Source organism: Cnephaeus nilssonii, assembly GCF_951640355.1.
Source record: "Cnephaeus nilssonii genome assembly, chromosome: X".
NCBI lineage: Eukaryota > Metazoa > Chordata > Mammalia > Chiroptera > Vespertilionidae > Cnephaeus > Cnephaeus nilssonii.
Genome location: NC_137071.1, coordinates 15111168 through 15120798, shown reverse-complemented (window position 1 = coordinate 15120798; position 9631 = coordinate 15111168). Strand labels below are relative to the sequence as shown.

Here is a 9631-nt window from a genome sequence, read left to right as displayed (position 1 = left end):
TTGGTTGTTCTAAGAGACACTTATTATTTGATAGAATAGTACAAGAAGCAGCTTCTTAACCTTACAAGTGAACAGCTTGCACAATTTGAGTTCATATCTATTCAGGTAACAGATATCATATTTTCACTTGGGTAGAAAATATTCTATAGTGTAAAAGTGTCAAGATAGTCTGAATAATTTAAATCTTTGTAATTCAGACAAACCTTGCCAGTAATGCAACATATTTGTTTTTCAGTATTGTTTTGTGGAACATGCTATGTAGGCAATTGAAAGATGGTAATCACTTCGGGGGGATTCCAGCTTAAAAGACAATTTTGTTTTCTGTGCTTCAAGGATGTAAAGCAAAAATTCTATACAACTTGTAATAGAATTGTTTTTAACACATACCATTTTTAAAAATCTCTATAGTATATTTATCCCTTAAATGAATGCCATTTGAAAAAGAATGCAAGTTCAATGTTATTTCCTTTCATTGTAACATATTACCCAAATAAGAAAGGAAAAGGACTACTGGGTTTCAATAATAAACACTATAGCCTGTCCGCTATAGCACTTTCATTCTTTAATGCACATATGAATCTATTGGAAAAATCTTGTTAAAATGTGGATCCTGATTCAGTAAGTCTGAGGCGAGTCAAATATTCTGAATTTCTAACCACCTTCCCAATGATACTTCCAGATGCTCCTGGTCCTGGGATTATAGGTGGAGTAGCCAGCATCTATGATTAAAAGGTCCATGGTGGGGGTGGTGGAGAGAGCGGGAGTATGAAATGAGATACCAGGCAACTGACAAAAAGTGTTATAACTTTCCCTTGACAAGTACATATATTGATCTAGTAATTTTTGTTCTGTGAGTGGTTGCTTGTTTGTTTTGTTTTTTAATTATTTGATTATTAGGAATAAATTAAAAAAATCATTTTTTGTCTGGTAAGCAATAATTAGGTTAAGCTGTATATGAGGTTCAGTGAGTGAATGTATAAGCCATCTTTTTTTAATAGCCTCAAAATAAATATATAAGTAAATGTACTAAGCAAAAAGAAAGATACTAAGGTTAACTATAGGAAGAGATCAATCAACCCAACAGGAGTTCCAAAGGTCTGTTTTATACTCTCCAGGAGAGTCAGACAGAGACGGACACAGGACTAGATAGCTTATGTGCAACTGTGTGAGAGCAGAGACAAACTGGAAGTCACAAAGTCCAGTTCAGCTGGCGCAAATAAAATTCCAACAAACTCCAATATTTTGCCAGTAAGTAGTGGTTTAGTGGTATGGTTTTGTGTTTTTTAAAAAAATACTGAATAACAATGGAGACTGAAAAGAAAACTATTTGCTTGTCAAAATACTTTAAAATCATTTTAATTCTTCTGGGAGCCTTTTGTGTTATGAAAGAGAATTTCCAGGATTTCTTTTTCTGCATAATCATTACCAAACCCATTAATTTATCTAATTTCACTTCAAATATTCCTGTTTGGCTATTTTACATATAAAAGATACTGCCTTCTAGGGGGGAATTAGAGCTCAAGTTTATAAACTGAATTGATAGAAGGCATGATATTCTTTCACTAGAAAGGAATGGATTTGCAAGGCATATTCTATTGGTCTGGCATGCTCTTCTTAAGCTGATGGCTGTGGCTCTCAAGCTTTCAAGATAAAGAAGTGGTTCCAATCAGTAGGTCTCTTTCCCCAGTGGATAAAATGGTCTTTATCCATGAGATCAATTGTTGCTTTTCTTGTTGTTAATCCTCACCCGAGGATATTTTTCCATTGATTTCCAGAGAGAGTGGAAGGGAGGGGGAGAGACACAGAGAGAGAGAAACATCAATGTGAGAGAGACACATGGATTGGTTGCCTCCCACATGAGCTCCAACCAGGGCTGGGGATCTAGCCTGCAAGCTGGACATGTGCCCTTGACTAGAATCGAATCCTGGACCCTTCATTCCACAGGCCAATGCTCTATCCACTGAGCCAAACTAGCTAGGGCCAATCATTGCATTTTAATCAATATAAAAATCACAAGATTATTGACCATGAGGGGGAAAATATCTCTATTAAGGACAAGTAGCTTCCAAGAAATACTATCGTGAGAAGAATATAATGAAATAAGACTTAATCTTGGATATATCCTGCCAGCTAAGACATTGTTAGCCTATAGCAGTGGTTGGCAAACCGCGGCTCATGAGCCACATGCGGCTCTTTAGCCCCTTGAGTGTGGCTCAGTGTTAGAACCACTTCTTCAAAATAGACTCGCCCAAAGTACCTATTGTTTCAAAATTACTTTATTGTTGAAAATTACTCTGGACTCAACTTAATTCAATAAAAAATTATTGAATACCAAAAAAAAACCAAACACAAAAACAAAAACAAAATAGACTCGCCCAGGCCAAAAACCAACTTCTGCGCATGGGCCACGAAGTTTCAATTGCACTGTACGTGCGCGCCCGCACCTGGTATTTTGTGGAAGAGCCACACTCAAGGGGCCAAAGAGCCGCATGTGGCTCACGAGCCGCGGTTTGCCGACCACTGGCCTATAGGATACATCCATCTCTCAGTTTTCCAAAAGCAGACCCCAAGATGAAGCTTTATGTAAAAGTGGTTTATTAGGAAGTCTTTTCAGTGGAGAAACAAACAAGCAAGCAAACAATGAAAAAATTGTAGGTAAATAGAAAGAAGTGGGGCAGGGGGAAAAGGGGGCCTCCCAAAAGTGAATATATCAAGCAAGGTTCCGTGGAGGGTAACTCTGAATTAGTGTCAAAGTTACCGTCCTCTGGCCTGACTGGCGTGGCTCAGTGGTTGAGCATCAACCTATGAAGCAGGAGGTCATGGTTCCATTCCTGGTCAGGGCACATGCCTGGGTTGCAGGCTCTATCCCCAGTTGGGGGGCATGCAGGAGGCAGCCTATCAATGATACTCTCTCATCATTGATATTCCTATCTCTCTCTCCCTCTTCCTTCTTCTCTGAACTCAATAAAAAAATATTTTTTAAAAGTTACCTTTCTCTGGACACAATATAAATCACACCTAGAGTTGTCTCAACCAGAGGGCAAAAAAGCTGGAGTATTTATACTCTTGAGACCAGCCAGCCAGCCTCAGGGGTCATAAGTTACCAGGAACTTCTGGCTCTTTCAGTTCAGGTAAAGCAGTTCTGTGGCCTGAGGGGAGTTTTCAGACAAACACAGGTTGGGGAGAGCGGGGAGTGAATGCAAATTGGGAAACCCCCTGCACACAAATAGTAAAGGGCTGGATAGGGTAGGAGCAGGCCACAGACTCAATAGGCTTTCCTTCCTAAGTATCCAAAACAAGATCATAAGAGAAATGCTTTTTAAAAATTGAATCTTCATTTAAAGGACACTGCATCATATGAAATGCCACATAGAAATAAGGAACCCATTGAGAGGCGACACTTCATACAGTGTGTACAGTTTGGAACTGTTCGAGCATAGTTTGTTGTTACAATAACAAACTACATTTAAAATCAGTTCTTAGTAGAGAAACTAAGACATACCTGTATGAAACCTAATACACAACAAACAAATTTATGCCTCAGCTGTACACTCTAACAGTTAAAATTCCTAGGAGTGCCATCCTTAAAAGGTAGTTTCTGACATAACATTTTGATCTTCCTCTTCCTCTACAGAGAAATCCTTCTCTATCAATTTCTTAAAATATATTTTGTATTGTTGATAGTATTATAGATATCTCCCTCCGCCCCACCCGCCTTTACCTCACTCCTCCCAGCCCCTACACACACCCCAGGTCTTCACTACCCTATTTCCTGTGTCCATAGGTTTCTTTATCAATTTTTAAATTTATTTTTTATTGATTTCAGCGAGGAAGGGAGAGGGAGAGATAGAAACATCCATGATGAGAGAGAATCATTGATTGACTGCCTCCTGCATGCCCCCAACTGGGGATTGAGCCCACAACCCCTGCATGTGCCCTTGACTGGAATTGAACCTGGGACCCTTCAGTCTGCACGCTGACGCTCTATCCACTGAGCAAAACCAGCTAGGGCTCTTTATCAATTTTAATGAAGCTTTGAACACAGACTTGTTTTCATGATTTTATAGAGCATCCATTTTGTCCAAACCTCCAAATTCTTCCATCACTGTATGCACTAAGTTTCTCAGTTTCAACTAGTTTCTCAGTAGCCTGAAAGATGTTTGAAATGCCATCCAGAATAACCAGAATAATTTTGGTATCTTTCGCAGTTAAGAAGTTCATCAGTTCTATAATGCCACAATGAACGAGGTATACAATCTGTTCAATTGTTCCACCACTTGTAGAGTTGGCCACAGCCCATACAGCTTCCTTTTGTGTCTTAAAGTCTGCCTTAGAAAGAACAACAATGAGGACTGGAATTAATCCCTGATTCACAACTTGCTATATCCAGTCCTGGAGGCCAGCTATGATGTTTGACATTGTCCATATAGCTTCCTTCTGAATATTAGTTCTGGAGTTCATTAGCAGGCTGTGAAAGACAGCAAGTGCTCCTGCATCTATTAAACCCCAAATCTGTTTATCTGTCTCAGTGAGATTATTTCCTATGGCTTTAGTGCAGGAGTCACAATTGGGAAGTCGGTAGCTCTTAGAAGCCTCACAATTGGGGGGCACAACTCCTGCTTTCACGACCATTTCAATCATTCATTTGAATGATCAGTAAGGTAGGAAATGGCGCAGCAGCTATCTGCTAGTATTTATGGATCATCATCATGTAGGAGACAAACTAAAGTAGAAAGAATCTGTTCAATAATATCTAACGGGGGTGCAAGATTCTTGTTGCGATAGAGGTTTAAAAGTGTCCAGGTAAAATGACATAAGTAACTGCCAGGGCTGACCAGCAGCCCCTGGACAATGGATGAGCTGATTACTCAGACACAGTTTGACTGTGAAAGAGAGGGCTAAGGGGCCCCTGGCTCTAGCAGCCAGAGCAGCCTCAATTGCCTGCCTCGTTAGGCCTTTATTGGAATTTTTTATCTTTAGATACAATCAGTAGGGTGAGTCATCTTGGGAGGATACATGTTTACATTGTCCTCTAGGCAAGGGCATCCAGGGATTAAGCATAAGGATTCCAGTAAACACCCGGGGGTCTGCACATGTACAGACTTGTTTGGAAAGGCCAAGGAATAATTAGGAGCGCCGCCTTCGACACTCCCCTTAGTCTCCCCTAAGTCGGAATTCTGATAAACAGGGCAGGCGGCCTTCCACACACTTCCCTTTTATCAGAATGTCCTCCTTGCAAACTTCCTAACCAAGTCTCATGCTTCCCAACAAGTAACCACATTACATAAGTAAAGATGACATCCTAGGAACTACAAGAAAAGGCAATAGTGGGTCAACTGAACCATCGCCTGCAATGTTTCCCCCAGCCCATGTGGCTTGTTCCCTGTTGTGAGCATGGGGAGATGCCAACAGAGAAATGAATGCTGGGATAGCACCTCCGTCTACTACAGCCTTGGTCTGTTCCGATGCCCTGGAAGCAATGTTAGCGAGGGCCCAAGCAGATTCAAACTGGATGGGACTACAATCAGCTCTGCCCAAGAAGGACACACATTTTGGAATCAAACCAGCCTGGATTATGTTGTCTATGGGTGGCCGTTTTTCCCTAGAAAGTAGTTTCCTCACAGCCTAAGTAGCTTGGAGCTGGCTTTCCAAATTGTTGCTATGTATGCCATCAACCATGTCCTCAACAGAGTAATTTACAGTGCCCTGTTGTTGCGGTTTTCCTGAAGTGAAGAAGTAGCATCATCAGGAAATGAGCTGACATTTCTCCTTTGAGCATCTGGTCATCCTTCTTAGCTTTTCTCAGCTCCACATTAATTTCTGAACTGTCTTTCCCCTTGTTCTTGAATCTGTTAAGGCGGGCAGCTGGTGAATTAGCATTCTCGTTGGTGGACATGGTTATGAGACAAAGGGAGCAAGCTACACAGTCAGCTCAGGCTTTCACAGGAGACAGTGAGGGGCACACAGTCTGTGGTTCTGCTGCTCTGAAAACATCCACCACGAATCAACCTGAAGATGGTATCAGAAATGCTTATTTTTTAAAACAAGAAAAAATATTTCAGTATATAGAACAGACATAGGTTAATATAATCAAGACTTATAAAGATCCTACAAATCAATTTTTTAAAATATATATATATTTTCATTTCAGAGAGGAAGGTAGAAGGAGAGAGAGACAGAAACATCAACGATGAGACAGAATCATTGATCAGCTGCCTCCTGCATGCCCTTACTGGGGATCGAACCTGCAACCCGGGCATGTGCCCATAACTGGAATTGAACCTGGGACCCCTCAGTCCACAGGATGACACTCTATCCACTGAGCCAAACCAGCTAGGGCACAAATCAATTTTTTTAAAAAAAAATCAAAGTGCATAATAAAAAAAGAATAGGATATATGAAGTCACTCATAAAAGGACTAAATAAAATCAAAACACATGAAAAGATGTTCAATTTCACTAATAGTCAAATTAAATGTCAATTAGGTTTGCCATGTCTTCTTATTAAATTCGGGATGATTTTCAAAATAAGAAATGCTTTTTAAAAAAAATATGTGTGCTGCCTTACTCTATCACACACACATAAAAAAGATATTATCAAACAATAAGGGGGAAATCCTACATAATAAAAGGGTAATATGTAAGTTACCATCACTCCACTATGCCCACGATTGGGCCAGCAGGAGGTGCAAGGGGCGGGACTCGGGGTGGCCGATTGGGCCGGCAGGACGCTGAGCTTGCGTTGCCAGTGGCAGCATGAGCTCAGCGTCTGTGCCATGGCTGTGCTGCGGCACAGAAGGGGCCTCTGGGGCAGCGAGCCCACGTCCTGCTGCAGACCATCAAAAGTGGGGAGCAAAAGCGGGGCAGCTGGCTGTCTGTCCGCTCCGGCACCAGGCCTTTCTAAAGCCTCCGCTGCACCAGAGGCTTTCAAAAGGCCTGGTGCACCAGCGGACAGACAGCCAGCTCCCCCGCGATCGAAAGCAGGGAGCTGTGTGTCCGCTCTAGCACTAGCAGACCCCCTGCCATCAAAAGCGGGGAGCAGGCTGCTAGCAGTGTCTGCGGAGCATGCTAGGCTTTGCGGGGCAGTGGATATGGCCTGGATGGCAGGTTAGGCCTAGGGGACCCTACACGTGCATGACTTAATCATGCACTGGGCCTCTAGTAACTACATATTTGGCAAATTAGATAGGAAACATTTACAGTTACTGTGTAATGTAACTTTATCTTTTTTTTGTTTTGTTTTGTTAATCCTCACTGAGGATATTTTTTCCATTGATTTTTTTAGAGAGACTGGAGGGGAAGGAGGAGTGCAGGGGAGAGTGAAACATCAATGTGAGAGAGACACATCAATTGGTTGCCTCCAGTTGGTACCATAACCAGGGCCAGGGATTCAGCCTGCAACTGCGGTATCTGTCCTTGACTGGGAATCAAACCTGCCACCCTCATGTCTGATGCTCTAACAACTGAGAAAACCAGCCAGGGCTATAACTTTGATCATCTACAAAGTTTTCTGTTGACAAGTTATCTCTGGTCATAAATGAGTTTCATTCCCAACACTTTAGTGTTTATTTTTTTCCTGGAGAATGAGTATTTAATTTCCCAGGGTTGATTAGTCTAAATCACCTACCCAAAATTTCTAAAAAAGATACCGAGAATCAAGTTTCTCTGGTCTCAACTCCATGACTTCCATCTTTGTTTCATTGTGGTTTTTAAAATGTTTTCTTTTGCTTTGTTGCTGTCACACTTCCTGAGTTCTGTTTTATTGTTTGTTTGTTTGTTTGTTTGTTTGTTTATCTAATGTTTCTTAAAACCGTCCCTGATATTATAGATTGTTTCTAAATTTCTTAGTCAGACTTTGATTTCATGTAACAAACACACAACTGAAACTCCCTTCAAAGTCTAGGCCTCTCTTCCCTCCCATACTCCAAATTTGCAGCCTTAAAGTGAAAACATTCCTGAAACACAAAAATAAGCCATTTCTAAACAGAGTGAACATTTTAATCTATCTTCCATCTATTCCATCTTCTCTTGATAATAGTTTCTAGTCTTCAGCTGGGTGAGAACCTAATTTTAATGATATCCACCCAGAGCCGTGGTTGGCAAACTGCAGCTCTCGAGCCACATGCGGCTCTTTGGCCCCTTGAGTGTGGCTCTTCCACAAAATACCAAGGCCTGGGCGAGTCTATTTTGAAGAAGTGGCATTAAAAGAAGTTTAAGTTTGAAAAATTTGGCTCTCAAAAGAAATTTCAATCGTTGTACTGTGGATATTTGGCTCTGTTGACTAATGAGTTTGCCGACCACTGACCCAGAGGAAGTAGAGCCAAAAGATGGAGAAAAGAAATCTGAGGACTATAGATATTCCTGAGTTCCTGAAAAGCCATATCTGCTCTTTGCATTTTCTGCAGACTGCTCATTCCTATTTACTAAGACTGATTTTAGCTGTTTTTTGTCACTTTCTTTATATATATATATATATTGATTTCAGACAGAAAGGAAGAGGTAGAAAGACATAGGAACATCAATGATGAGAGAGAATCATTGATTGGCTGCCTCCTGCAAGCTCCCTACTGGGGATCGAGCCCACAACCTTGAGCAGAATTGAACCCAGGACCCTTCATTCTGCAGGCCAACGCTCTATCCACTGAATCAAACCAGCTAGGACTCTGTCACTTTCAACTTAAATAATTCTAACTAAAACATACAATTACTCAGTAGTATTAATATATTTAGGTAGCATCTTTTTCAAAATAAATTATGAACTGAGCTCACTGAAGTCTCAGAGAATGTCAATTTTTAGAACAATGAGCCCAGAATGAAGTATTGAATTTTACATGCTATGCTAAAGGAAGTCTTAATTCAACTATAAACAGTCTATCTTAATATAGGTCTAAAATCTTCAGAATGTAAACAACTCCCTGAGGCAACACAAAATTATGTATACAATGTTAGAAACTACATGACTTAGAGAAAAGCATGCTGACACATTATAACAAAACAATTTCAAAACGTACAAAGATTCCATATCAAATAGAGTGTTTGGTTTTGGTTGAATTGCTGTGAAATAATCCGTTAATGTTATTAGTGTGAAAATGTTCTTTGAACGCTCCAGTTTGTGCAGTTCAGCTTAGCCAAAGGTAGACGGAGGTAATGCAAAGCCGAGGGCCTGGCTTACTTCGGTAATCACTTTGGAACATTGCATTGGCTAGGATTTCTAGCTTATCCTAATTAATTATTTGGTGACATTCAAATCATTTGCCCTGGCTTGTGATCAGTTCAAATACATCTGCCAAGCAAACCACTCAAGAAGATGAAGAACACTACGTTTTCCCAAACACTCCAAACATTATGTTGGAGCAATTTCATTAGGTCTCAGACTTTCATTTTTAAGAAACTCAGAACTCAAGTTCTCACAGCTACTGCCTATTTGTAGCTTCACAGAGGGGAGAGAGTAATGCAATGCATTACAATAGGAGCATCTGAGAAGGATAAATGGATTGAGTACTACTGCCAGTTAATCACTTTGAGAAAATGGCCTTCACCTATAGCAGGAATAAACACAGTTGGCAAAAAGTTATTTCTGACTAATGCAGTCTGAAGACTCAAGGCCAAGACAACTACAGGGTAAACCCTTT

At 40.7% G+C, this 9631-nt stretch overlaps 1 pseudogene across 1 annotated transcript; it reads right to left on the bottom strand.

Moving 5' to 3' along the window:
- Positions 1-3584: 3584 nt before the first annotated feature.
- On the bottom strand, positions 3585-5896 carry LOC307096113 (importin subunit alpha-1-like; annotated as a pseudogene). The gene is made up of 3 exons: positions 5285-5896; positions 4026-4830; positions 3585-3656 (listed from the first exon to the last, which is right to left on the bottom strand). The product of its transcript is annotated as an importin subunit alpha-1-like (transcript).
- Positions 5897-9631: the final 3735 nt, after the last annotated feature.